Source organism: Pyrus communis, chromosome 8 (genome assembly GCF_041283825.1).
Source record: "Pyrus communis isolate YQ-2024b chromosome 8, ASM4128382v1, whole genome shotgun sequence".
NCBI classification, from domain to species: Eukaryota; Viridiplantae; Streptophyta; class Magnoliopsida; order Rosales; family Rosaceae; genus Pyrus; species Pyrus communis.
In genome coordinates this window covers 15754781-15769205 of record NC_142572.1, presented here as the reverse complement: position 1 = coordinate 15769205, position 14425 = coordinate 15754781, and the positions used below count along the sequence as shown (strand labels likewise).

General features: G+C 34.8%; 1 pseudogene; it reads left to right on the top strand.

Moving 5' to 3' along the window:
• The first annotated feature begins 2791 nt into the window (after positions 1–2791).
• Positions 2792–14425, top strand: LOC137717000 (carotenoid 9,10(9',10')-cleavage dioxygenase-like; annotated as a pseudogene).

Here is a 14425-nt window from a genome sequence, read left to right as displayed (position 1 = left end):
TCTTGATTAAATCTTTTTTTTGTTAGGAATTGGATATCGTATCCATTCCAAGACTTCATTACGAGGTTTGTAATTGATGACTAACCTAGGGGTTCCTTGTTCTAATTCTGCATTCTTTTGAACATAGAAAGCAAGACATGACCATGGTGATTTACTTTTTCTAATTATCCCTTTATTGAGAAGTTCTTGAATTTCTGTTTTGTAGAATTCCATGATTTCTTGACTCATTTGAATTGGTCTGGCTTTGGTAGGTATTTTCTTTTCATCAAAATCCTTATTGTAAGGAAGTTTGATAATGTGTTGTCTATGCCAAAAGGCGTTGGGGATATTTGAACAAATTTCATTAACAAGTTTCTTTTGAAAATTGTCAATGCTTTGTAACAAAGATTTGTTTGTTAATTGTTCTTCAATTCTTTTGTAATTAATTTCTTCTTTTAAGAAATTAATCTGTTGTGATTTTTTGGTAACTAAATTGATTGTTTTTGAGATGTTATCTTTCTGTAATTGTTATAATTTTTTGAGATCTGTTTCCGTGTAGAACTCAAATGTGATTTTTTGTCCCAACATTCTGGTGGTAATACGATTATGATGTATCTTAAAAGGATATAGGAGAGCTATGAAGGGAAGACCTAGAATGACTGGGTCTGAAATATTTTTGATTAAAACAAATGGGGTTTTAAAACAAACATTGTTTTGGCAGACATGGGCTTTTGGAATTTCATATGTTAATTGCATTGGCGACTGGTTTGTAGCACTAAGTATTTTTGTTGTTTTGTGAAAGTATTTAGTAGGAATTAATCATTCTTGAATACAATTCAAGTATTCTCCTGAATCAATCAAAGCAATTGTTTCTAAGTGAAAATCTTCAATTATTATTTACTTAGAAACAATTCAAGTCTGCTCCTGAATCGATCAAAGCAATTGCTTCTAAACAATTGCTTTGATTGATTCAGGAGCAGACTTGAATTGTATTCAAGAAGGATTAATTCCTACTAAGTACTTTCACAAATCAACATAAATACTTAATGTTGCAAACCAGTCACCAATGCAATTAAAATATGAAATTCCAAAAGCCCATGTCTGTCAAAACAATGTTTCTTTTAAAACCTCATTTGTTTTAATTAAAAATATTTCAAACCCAGGCATTCTAGGTCTCCCCTTCATAGCTCTCCTATATCCTTTCAAGGTACACCAAAATATTAGGACAAAAAAGCACATTTGAGTTCTGCATGGAAACAGATCTCAAAAAATTAAGACAATTACAGAAAGATAGCTTCTAAAAAACCATCAATTTAGTTACCAAAAAACCACAACAGATTAATTTCTTAAAAGAAGAAATTAATTACAAAAGAATTGAAGAACAATTAACAAACAAATCTTTGTTACAAAAGCATTGACAATTTTCAAAAGTAACTTGTTAATGAAATTTGTTCGGATATCCCCAATGCATTTTGGCATGGAAAACAACACATTGTCAAACAAATCAAATCACATGTTAAGACTTTGCCCTGTCTTGGCATTCCAACTCCCAATTCATTCAAAATTGTTGAAACTGATGCATCTGAAATTGGTTACGAAGGTATTCTCAAATAGTCAATTTCTTCCGGATCTCCTGAACAAATTGTTCGTTTCCATTCAGGAGTATGGAATCCGGCACAAAGTAATTATAATACTATTAAGAAAGAAATATTATCTATAGTATTATACATTAGCAAATTTCAAGATGATTTATTAAATCAAAAGTTTTTAATCAGAGTGGATTGCAAATTTGCAAAACATGTTTTACAAAAAGACGTTCAAAATATTGCATCCAAACAGATTTTTGCATGATGACAAGCCATATTAAGTATTTTTTATTTTGAAATTGAATATATTAAAGGCAGCCAAAATTGCATCCCTGATTTCCTAACCAGAGAATTTTTGCAGGGGGAGAATGATAGACAAAAGAACTGATCAGATAAAGCTTCCAACACTGTACCACCACCACCAGTCAAACAAGAATCAAACCCAGATTCCTCATCGGCTTTAGCCATTACCAACCATTTCACCCCTCTAGGTTCCACAATAGGAAACCTCAGGCCAAATTACCAAACACCTCGTCCAAATTACCAGACTGCATTAGTCAGCCAATATGATCCATATTCAATCTCTTCATATCAATTCTCATCATCTCAATCAGCCAGTTATACCAAAACATCACCATATGTCAAGAAAAACCCTAATGAATACCTTTCCAGCATTCATTTCGACATCCATCAAGAACAAGCACCAGAAAAAAAATAGCCAAAACAGTTTTTCCTCCCAATTTCCATTTTCAGCCTACTGAATCACATAAAACCCTTAAATATTATCAAGCCATTCTCAGTGAGACCGAATCTATTTCAGTATAACCACTTTACAGCAAAACCCATGAAAACAAAATCCTTTATCATTCTCTTTACATCGGAAAATTTCTAACTGAATCAGAATGAGGACTCCCCTCTACCAAACCAAACCCTTTCATACACAACATGTTCTCATTCCTAATAACCATTACAATTATTTTGATTATATTCAAGCATGGACTAACATTTTTCTCCATCAAACTAAAGACTTTAGTCATTCATGGTTTATCAATTTTGACAAAAGTTTCAGATTAAATTTCCCTGCATGGTTCCCAAAATGGTGGTTAGTTCACGACCCAACAACCAGCCTTTTACCAGAAGAACTCATGCAAGCCCTATCAGCCAGCTTTCAAAAGAAATTTGACAGAAGCCGATTCAACTACAGGATTATACTTCTCTTATTATTTATGGCCAAGTACAAAGTCCCATGGATTTTAAAGTGGAATTATGAAGTTGAAACCGGTGAAGTCTACAGATCAAGATCAATCAAGTGGTGGGATAAATTCAACAATCAGAAGATCATCAATCTGGTCCTCTTTGAGTTTCCCATCGATCCAGTTCCAGCTATTCTAGCTCCATCAACAATGGCGTTGCCAATCATTCAAGAACAATCTCTACCAGACATTAGTTTTTCAACATCCCTCAAAGGAACAACCAAGTCATCCAAATCAACAAGTTCAAGGAAGAAAGAAAAATCATCTCAACTCAAGGATCTAGCTCAACAGCTAATGGAAAAAGCAGCTTTGCTCCATGACGAAGACTCAGATTTTGATGCTTCAGACGCATGCTCACACCATCCAGCCAACTCAGCAAGTCAGAAAACTCATACATCATATTATCAGGATTCTCAAGACCAATTTGAAATTTGAATAATTCAACCATGTGAAGACACAATAATCAAGTATGTGACCCCAATAGGAAACATGTTATTTCCAGCACCGAAAGCAGTAGCCATCATTCCAGATTTCAGACAAAACACTATTTATGAATAGTAAAATCATTTTTTACTATTCATCCATCATTCTGTTTCCCAATTATGGCCGCATGATTTAATAGTCATCTGCTTTTATCATCTTTCCAGCTCACAGCACAGCCGGATTTTCCGCTTCAATTATCAGCAGTCTATTTAATCAAAGCTTAAGCCTCTATCAATATCCCAGTTCAAAATTTGTAAACACTTTTAATTTTCAAATATCAAGGATGCTTGTGTGCACCAATATCCTTTTCATCAGTTACTTTCTCATTTACTGACTCAATCGTCAGTAAATCATTTGTAAGTTCCAACGTAAATTTTGCAATAAAACTTATTTTCAAATTATATCTGCATCATTATTTTGAATTCATTATTTTCATTATGAAGAATATTTTCATAACAACTGATTTTAAATGGCAAAAAATTCTTACTCATAGTCAATTCATCGAGTATCTCAAATTCAAGGTAAACACTGATCAATCATTTATTCAATTCTTTCTATTTGTTTATAACAGTTGATTTCATGGCATATTTAACCTAGGATATCCTCTTCATCAAATTTCACATAATTCTGTGAATACTTCATTTAACAGTTCATGGTATAATTGTCACCATCGTTATTATTTTCATTAGCTCCGCCCCCATTTGTACATATATATATATATATATATATATATATATATATATATATAAGTGCTTATGTACACTTAAAAAATAGAAAGAGAAAGAACGCAATTATTAATTAAATAATTATAAGTATGAATATATGGATTTATGGATTTATGTATAAAATTTTAGGGTAAATGTTGGTTTTGTAATATTTTTTAAACCCATAGATGTTATAAATAATTGGTGGGCCTCGTTTTCAAATAAATAAAGGAAGGCTGGGCTTTGTTTCTTGTGAAACCATATTTGCTTTTTCTTCTATCAGAACCATATTTGTTAGGCTTTTACTAATTAGGATGTTAGGTGGCGCTTCCTTATTGGGCAACAATTAAAAACAAAATTGAAAAAAAATGAGGCTTTGTCACGTGGGTGTGGCTCAGTGTATTCTGCTTCCCTGGAAAAATAGCTTTCTTCATGGAGTTGTAGAGTTAAAACAGAGGCATAGCGTTGCTTCTTTCTCACCCATGCCCAGACCGCCTAAGTCTCTGGCGCTCGCCTAGGCACCCCAGTCGCCGCCGAGCACTCTTAGGTGCCTGTCTTATCTCTTCCCCAATTTGCCTCCCGATTTGAGCTGTGTAACGCCTAGGCCAATTTTTTAAACACTGTCTAAAGCAGAGTATATTAGTGCATCTGAGGCAACATCACATGCTACTTGGCTAAGGTTTGTTCTGGAAGACTTTGGTGAGGTGTTATCTGTTGCAACACCAATGAATTGTGACAATACTTCAGCCATAGCTATCACTAAGAATCATATTTTTTCATCAGAAAACCAAGCGTATAAACAAGAGGTATCATTTCATAAAGGAGGCATTGCATCAAGGAGTGATTGTTTTGGTTCACTGTCCTACAAAGGAGCAAGTTGCTGATATCTTTGCAAAGGCATTAGCAAGAGAGTAATTCACCTATCTCAAAGAACTTCTTGGAGTGAAATCAGTTCACAATTTAAAGGGGGTTGTTAGTGTGTAAATTGTGATCTAATGTGGCAGTTGTAATTCTAGCTCATATTGCTAGAATAATTAGCTAAGTGCTGATTTGGTTGTATCTTTCTTATTTGAGTCTCATTGGTCTTAAGTAAGTAAGGTGCCAAGTGTCTACATCTCATAGGGTGTATGATGGAAGGCTGAGATTGTCTTGATATATGTAAAATACTGCCAAAAGTGTATAACCGTTAGAAGTAGAGTGGTATTCCTTCACTCTATCTCTAGCAAATGTCATGGTGAATGAAAATCTCATAGTCATATTCTTTGTTGCTCTCTCTCTCTCTCTCTCTCTCTCTCTCTCTCTCTCTCTCTCTCTCTCTCTCTCTCTCTCTCTATCATCATCCTTTATTCCTGTACTAGTATTTCATCTAAATTCTGTGTGAATCTATGAAGTCATAGCTCACAGTGAACCATTTTCAGCTTACTCTAATAGTTATCACATTTGAATGCAGCAAGAATTGCCACAGATTATGAGAGTTCGCTAGAAACAGGCCAGAGTGGTGACATTTTGCTACTAAACTTGCATTATTATTTGGGACTGGATACTGTGTTAGTACAGTGTGGCGGATTTTGTTATTTCCGTCTAAATTTGAAAATTTTGTTGTATGATATAGGAAAAAGGGAAAGGGAAATGAGATGATATTGAAGAGGACCTTGCTCAGCATCTGCATTCTTGATCCAAATATCACAATCTCGATTATTGTTCAGATGGGATGTTTTATTTATATGAAAAAAATTATGTCTTAAATGGTGTAGGCCGCTTGAGATAATTGTAACGCAATACATGTAATCTGGATGCCTTTTGCGTTAGAGACGTATTTGTTTAATTGGAATCAAACCTTACAATGTACAAACATTTGTTTTGTCTTTCGACGCATATAACTTCGCAGAATCATGTAGAGGATCACATTAAGAATATGTTGATGTTATTTTTGAAGCTGATGATTTTCAATGGGCTAGTGGTGGTAAATATGTTATGAATGTGTAGTTTGCAAGTGTTACAAAGACAGGTAAGAGTTTCTAAGAAGTGTAGCTCTGGTTTTGCCTTTTAAGCCTGTGCTTAGAATAGTCGTGCCAATTCCAACTAAGTTGTGTCTCATGGATTAAATTCATTTCCTTTATGTGTTAATAAAGTTCCATACTGCACAAGGGACAAGTAATTGTTTGTGGTGAATAACCTCGAGGCATATAAGTATATTGTTTGACGTTGCACATATCCAAATGAATAGGTTAGCTTCTCGCTTTCTTCTCTTATCTTCTTTGCATGTTGATATGAAAGTGTAATTAAGTTGGCTATTTCCTAGCAAATGTAAAGAGTCTGTAAGTTGGTTATTCCTAGTTTTAGGATTAATTGTAACATGCAAAGGTTGGAGCTTGCGTTAAATGAGGAGCATGATTGACTAATGTTACACGGCAAAGCTCTTTTATGGTAAGAATCATTTGCATTCATACATGATTTGTTTTCCCTATTAAAGTTTGATTTGGTGTGGGATTCTAGAAGTCTATACAAATCTGCGTAGAGTCTTAAATAAGGAAGAGGTTTAAATAAGGCAAATCTATTTGTTTATTAGGTAAAAAAGTTAACCTAGCATATAAAGGGTTGTGCTGGGAGTTTTACACGACACCTTTTGCACTCTAATCAAAATCGTGAGATTGTTTTATAAGGTCAAGGGGGAGAGCCAAAAGACTGTTAGGTTCTTAGATTTATCTAGGTGATAGTATGAGAGCATAATACTTCATTCATTCATCATGGAACATTGTGTAAGCTTTGCCTATGAGAAAGATCATCAACCTGCGTGAATCGGTATTCATCCAAGAGAAGGTGAAGAGGGTGCGTTCTACAAGACAAGAATATTTGATCAAGCTCTTTTGTGGTGTAAGAAAGTATCAATTGAGTCTTGTATAAGTCCTTAAGTTTTAGTGAAATTGGTTGTGTGCCTTGAGGTTTTTTTCTCCCGTTTGGAGGGTTTTTTCCTCATGCGAGATTTTGTACAAATACTCTGTTTTCATTTATTTTTCTCAGTTTGTTGTGTTTTGATTTTTGTTGTGAAGAACCAGGATTGAATCACATATCAATCCTGCATATTGCATTTTAACATTGATCCATCCAGGTTTACAATTACATGATCTAAGTAGAAGTATCTTGACAACTACTTGTATAGCTTCTTCCATGAGCCATCAATGCAGCATGTGCTGCCTTGTTGAGAGCAATTCCACCCCTAAAAAGCCCCCTATGCTATAAGAAATTCAATCCCCAAAGTGAACAGTAACTCCCTTTAGTGGGTTGGAGGGAGGGGGTGGGAGTTTCTTCACGAGTGACTTCTAACTCTAAATTGCACACATTTTTTTAGTTCTTTGTTCAACGTACCCTTAAATTAGTGGTTTATCCATCCCAATTCAATCATCTACCAAACGAGGCCCATACTCTAAATGATAGCAGGTTTCACTTTGGCTTTAAGATCCATTAATAGTTTCTTCCACTTTTCGCCCTACGTTTCCCTTTCATTATCAGTCATATTCAAAACTGCATGTGAATGCATATATTCCCTTGCCTCCTTCAGCACCTCTAATCATTTAACTAGTTCTGGACTGTTGTATATGTAACTCCATGTTCAAGTGGAGCTAGTTTCCCACTTCTGTAACTTGATATGTCTACTCCTGCTCAATATACGGCTCTTTAAACAGTCTTTCATTTAGAAGTCTCTACAGCTTCGTCAGGCTTGTTACTGATACTCGGCATTCATTTCTTACGTTAGTTGTGCTCGTAACATTTCTGATACTTGATCTAATCGAGGACTTGTCTATATTTTTCTAGTGGACGGCTATCTTCACTGTTTAGAACAAGAGCGTGCTGCCGCTGCAACTCTCCGGATGAAGCTCGCAACCACAACCTCCGATTGATTAATCTAAAGCTGGGTGATTTCACATCTACTGACAGTAAACAACGTAAAGTCTCTGTAGCTAGATTTCACAGCTATACTTGATAATAATAATACCTTTGTGTGGAAGGTTTCTTGTAATATCTTGAAAAAGTGATCCCTCCACTAGATTTTAGAACACCTCAAGATCAATGTAATACAGTAACTTTCAATATAGCCCCCCGAATAAATTTTTTTTTCAAGATTTAGAATTATAATTTATATCCACCGGTGGCCCTCTCAAGGACTGCACACTCTCGAGTATACTCGAGTTCTGCTCAAGTGGTTTAATTTTCAGAAGTCTAAAAAAATAAGAAAAAGTTGTTTGAAAGTATTTTTAAGATAATTAGAAACACTTCAAGTATTTTTTGAAAAAATAATTTTTTATTAAAAATATGGTAGAAGCCCAAAGTTTTAACATGTCTACTTTTCAAAGTGTCCGTGTTTGACTTACTGAAGATTACATAATTAAGAGCTTCATCATCTTTGTAATTTTCGTATAACTGGCACATCATCTTTGACTTCCCACCGTTGTCAGCCAGTTGGCTTATGTCTACAGCATATTCCAAAGCTTTCTAACCACTAATCAAGGGATTAGGATGTCTGGCCATTTGTAATAGATCATGAGGCCAGAATCAAGTTTCAATTTTTTCTTCAACTTTGCACTAGAGAATTCTCTCTCCCGTTCCACAGTTCCATTCGTCTTTCTCTTCCCGTCTCCTTCCGTTCCACAGCTCCTTGGAATCAGCCGATTCTAAAACACTGAAACCTAGCTCGTTCCTCCAATCCCCTACTAAAAGGTACCCAACAAAGACAACAAGGAAGAGAACCAGATCAGATGGCGGAGATGGGGTTTACCAGTCGGCCATGAAAGCCATGAAAATATGGATTCGCCGGAAGCTGCATCAGTCCCTACCAATCTGGATTCATTAAAAATATATTATATCAATTCATTTCCAACTTTTTTTTTTTACCTTTTCATTTCAAATTAATCATCAACGAAACGAGAAAAATTGTGAAAGAGAGAATGATGGAGAAAAGAAGCAGGTGGAATATACAAAGATTCAGAAAAGAGAGAAAGAAGATGATCAGGAGAAGTCCAAAAAAAAGGTGTTTGGATTAATATTTGAACATTGGGGTGTAAGTGTGTGGAAGCCCAAAGATACCAACTAAAGGGAGATTTGCCCAACGCCCAAGCATCAAGCCCAGAGACAAATTGGCACCTTCCCATTAATGCATAGGCCATGTGCCTATGATTTAAATGTCAAGTGATGGGGACTAACTCACAATCAGCCAAAAAGCACTTTTCAGTGACAATACAAGTAAAAGCTGATGACTCACTACCCTTCAAGTGCTTTCGGGCAAGAGCAAAGTCACTGCAGTCGGGCTAATTTGCCTATAAAATGATGAAGAGGCCTTAGAGACAAGGACACTCAATCAATCAAACAAACAAACATACAAGCTCTACTCTCAAGCCAGATTTGCATCTAAAAGCTGTAATCAACTCAGATCTCAATCATTTTCAGGATATCTCCCTCACAAAAGCTATATTTTGTCTTGTTTAGAAGCTCTGCTATCACCCTAGTGGCGTAGTATCAATTCCCTTATGTAAACTGGTTTACCATCCTTCCCTTTGTAGCATAGAAACCTCTGTAAACTCAAAGAGAAGTGATTGCAAGAGGTTCAACCTTGCCAGACAAGGTGAAATCTTGCCCGAAACTCTTTGTTTGCTTTCTGAATTTGTAAATCTATTACTTAATGCATTCTCCAGTATGTATTCAAGTCATATCCACCTGTTTTCCTACTTTAAAAATTTTATTTGTATCTAGATTTGGTCAATTTAATGGATATGCTTTCATTTAAAACCAATCAAGAACCAAACAAATGACTTAAGGAATCTGGACTCCCTCATTCAAATATACAAGACTATGAACTAAAAGTCCTTGGTCACAAGGCAAGAAAAAGAACTTAATGTTGACTTAACCCATCCACGACAATCCTTTGATAACAAGAAGTCCGAGTAACTTAGGGCGCAAGTAATCAACTAAACACAATCTTGTTCTACATTTGCTATACTGAGATAGCAGTGGCACACCTAGCACTTAGTTAGTTTTGATTACGAGCCTCAAGGCCTACACCTAAGGCCCCACAAAGGCACCTTTCAAAACTAACTATGTCCTCTTCTTGCAGCACATCAGCAAGTAAGAGCCCGACTACACACCCAAAATGCCAATCCCTTGAGGAGCTGTGCTGAGAGCCGAGGAGCCCTCTCCGGAGAAATCTTCGCCTGAACAGAAGGGGCTGGGCTTCGTTTCGCGTGAAAAAAAAAATAAAAAACAAAATGATAATCCTCATCGCACGATTTATTATGAAAGGATGGGATCGGTTAACCCCCGGATCCGGATAGATAATCTGACGAGGATCCTTACCCCTAATCAATTAATTAATCCAACTATGATAGAGATAAATGTCCAATAAGCAACACTAAACGAAAAGCATTAGACAAGGAAAGATTCTTTTAAGCTCAAACGAATCTTCATCTTTTTTATTTGGTACAATGAAAATATGGCTCATTTATGACCTAAAGATTACGGGTTTGAGTTGTAGAAATAGTCTTTTTGCAAAGTAAAGATAAGACTGCGTACGATAGACATTCCCCCCTTCCGACCCTCGCAAAACGAAGAGCCTTATTTGCCTGAGATCGCCCTTAATGCTATGACAGAGATTAATGTCCATTAAGTAATCGCTAGATATTTTCTTTATACTTAATCCTTAACATTATTAATTAAGATTGGTGTGCTGTCGATTAAGAGTACTAGTGTTGTTTTTAGCTTCTGCCTTGATCTTCCCTCTATTTTTCCTATCTGGTAAAATCGTATGGATCATGTGGCATTTGTCTTGAGGCTCTGACGCCGTGTATCATGTGAATTTAGGGTTTCAAGGTTGTTTGCTTTGTATGTACTTGCTAATAAGACCAAACGAATAACATTAGGGAATATATTAGATACCTTTACACTAAAAATATAACTTTAGCTCCTAAAACTTAATTTTCTCCACATAAAACCCAACGGAAGTTTTTTACTCGAATAAAACCCATTTACTAGATTCCACATCAGTAAATTATTAATTATGTTTGACTTAACACATTTAAAATTTTTTGAATGCCTAAAATACCCCTATTTGAATGTTTGATGTACACAATTAATGCCATGAGAATTATAAGGGAGAATTAATAATTTTACAAAAAAAAAAAAAAACATTTGTTATAAATTCAGTGCCTAATATATAATAACAATAAAAATGTCTAATATATTGACATGCTTATTTAAGTCACTAAAATTATATTTTACATATTAATGTAGGTAAATTATTTTACACGCATATATAAAAAAATGACTAATATATGTAAAACTTCTTGCAAAATAATTTACCTAAAAAAAATGTTATTTGATTCAAATAGGGCACCTACTATTAAAATTTTAAAATGTTAGATTGCTCAAAATAATTTACCCTATCTATGTAAAATACATGAAAAATAATTTACCTACATAATAAACAAACCCAATATATGCAAAATACATGAAAAATAATTTACCTACGTAATAAAGCAATACTATTTTATTTAATACTAATTTGCCTACAAATTTGGATTTTATTTTGATGTTTAGATTTAGGTGGATTTTTATGCAGAAAATAAGAGTTGCAAAGGTCTATATCTAAAAAAACTCTTACATTCTCATTCAAATTTCAAACTGATTTTATTCCATATTCTCACTAGCAATTTGTAATTCATTTTCTAAAGTTAAGAGGGCCATGTATAAAATTTTCATGCGATCACTTTTTTCGATCATGAGAACTTTTTATAAACTAAAAAATTGCATTAATTAGATATGAATATTTAGATGCATATGTTATGATTTAGGTTTATTCAAATAGGTATATAATTTAGGTGCACTCAAGTAGATACTAAGATTTAGCTGCTTTCAAATAGATACTATAATCACATATTTAGTTACATTCGGCTAGATATGATTACATATTTAGGTGCATTTGACTAGATACTGTGAATTAAGTGCATTCTAGTAGGTATATATCATGGTTTAGATGCATTTGACTTGGTATATAAACCAATTAAGAATTAATATTTTTTACAATAGATTTGTTAGATTAGGAAGCCAACCTAGTTCGAACCCACACCATGGTGCAAGGGTAACACTCATTTCCACCATTGTGGTAGAGGGCCACTTGCACCAATTAAGAATTTAAAAACAAACAAATATGAAGTTCAATATTTATGATGACGTAGAAATATAATCAAAGGATTATAATCGATATATAATCCAACACATGATTTTAATAGAATTTCAATCTTTGTTAAGGATTAAAATGAAGAAACATATATATTTAGTGCTCTATATGGCCCTTAATTTTCACTTTAAATTATATACTAATTATTGGTACGTATCGTCACATACTTAGTTCTCTTTTGTTTTCTTTTCAATGTTCCAGAGAGCTCCCGGCTCAGAGGAGCTGGTCATTCACGGATTTGACGCAGTAAACCATATATGGAAATTGGAATAATTTTAGGTATTGTGTTGCTTACACTCTCTAACAGGCATAGATCTATCACTGTATGTAATACTCACCTGTATTAGAAATTGTGAATACAGTGTGTACAGTTAGCATTGCACATTTCATAAATATCATTTAGAAATAATCTAGGACATCAAAATAACAAAATAGACACTAGAAAATTTGATGTGTCACATATTTTCCCCTTGCTCAGCTGATGGAAAGGAGCTAATTCACAAAGTAGATCTCAAACTCAGCAGGAGCAGCTTTTGCCACTTAATTAACTCAAAATCATGCATACTTTGCTTGCAGGTATAATGTACTCATGGATTTTCCTCTAACTTTTGACATGAACAGACTCGTTAACGGAGGCCCGTAAGTGATGCATCCTTCATAGTTCCACTCTACACCTTCTGATTTTATCCCCATGAAAACATGCATGCAATGTTCTTAAATATATTGCTTGATGTGATGGTTTTGATATGCAGATTATTAGAGTACAATCATGAAGGATATGCACGAATCGGTGCGATGCCACGCTACGGCAATGCAGATTCAATACACTGGTGTAAAGTTGAACCCAATTGCACAGTTCACATAATCAGTAGTTTTGAAGATGGTGATGAGGTAACCTAAATAAATTGGCAATTTGATTTGAATATCCACTATTTTGGAGGAATAATAATCCAGTAATTACTATTTGTATACATAAAACTGAGATGCATTTTTTGACATGCTGTTTAATAGAGGTGGGTCGTTCCGTTGTATGTGAGACCACTAATATTAGAGTGTATATCAGCAAATGAGTCATTTTTGTGAGTCTAAAGCTTTGCTCGTAATAAGCAGTAGACTTCTAATTAACTTGTAAGCCAAACCGCATTTGGTATCTAATTTTTGTTTGTTGGATGAGCAGGCTGTAGTGTGGGGTTGTAAAGCTGTGGACTCAATTATACCAGGACCTGACATGGCATCGACTCAATTTGGATGGTTGCCAAGAAAATTTAAGCCTACAAGTCCAAGTAAAGAAAATGATCATGATACTATCTTATCAGTTGACGATGGAAACTTATTTTCTCGTGCTTATGAATGGAGATTAAACATGCAAAGTGGGGAAGTCAGTGAGAGATATCTCACTGGAAAAAGGTTTTGTATGGATTTTTCCATGATCAATGGAGCTTTCTCCGGCGTTAAAAATAGATATGGCTACGCCCAAGTGGTTGATTCCGTCGCAAGCTCTGCCTCAGGTAATTAGGGTTAATCTTTCCCAAACAATAACTTAACTGCACTCTCTAATTAAATTGCTCTTTCTCAGACCATTAATGGTTATATATGGCGGTATGTCTCTCAGGCATGCTCAAATATAATGGTCTAGCCAAGCTACACTTTGAAGAACCAGCTGATGTTTCCTTGGTATAATCAATTAGGCCTGGACATGTTTTCATTATAATTTTTCTCCTGCAATTTTATGCATGAATATGTGACTAACATTCTTTATTATTTTATTTCATGGATTACTAGAGAAGTGAAGGCCAATTAGAAGAGGCAATAAAGGTGGAAACTCACATGTTTGAGGAGAACAGCTTTTGCACTGGAGCTTCTTTTGTCCCAAAACAAGGGGGTTTTGGAGAAGATGATGGATGGCTGATCACTTTTGTTCACAATGAAGATACCAACATATCTCAAGTAAGTCGATCAGTCTATAATAATATTTGAAGTCTTGTTTTGAGAAACTTTGTTATTTTGTTTAGATCGATTCACATTTGTATGCGTTGAAGTGCTAACTAGTTAGTATAACTTAATATATTTTCCTTTTACGTTTATGTGATCGAGACAAAGATGTTTTCCAATGAGCCTGTTGCCAAAATTACATTGCCCTGTAGAGTTCCATACGAATTTCATGGAGCCTTCATGCCAATCTCATCACCCACTTAG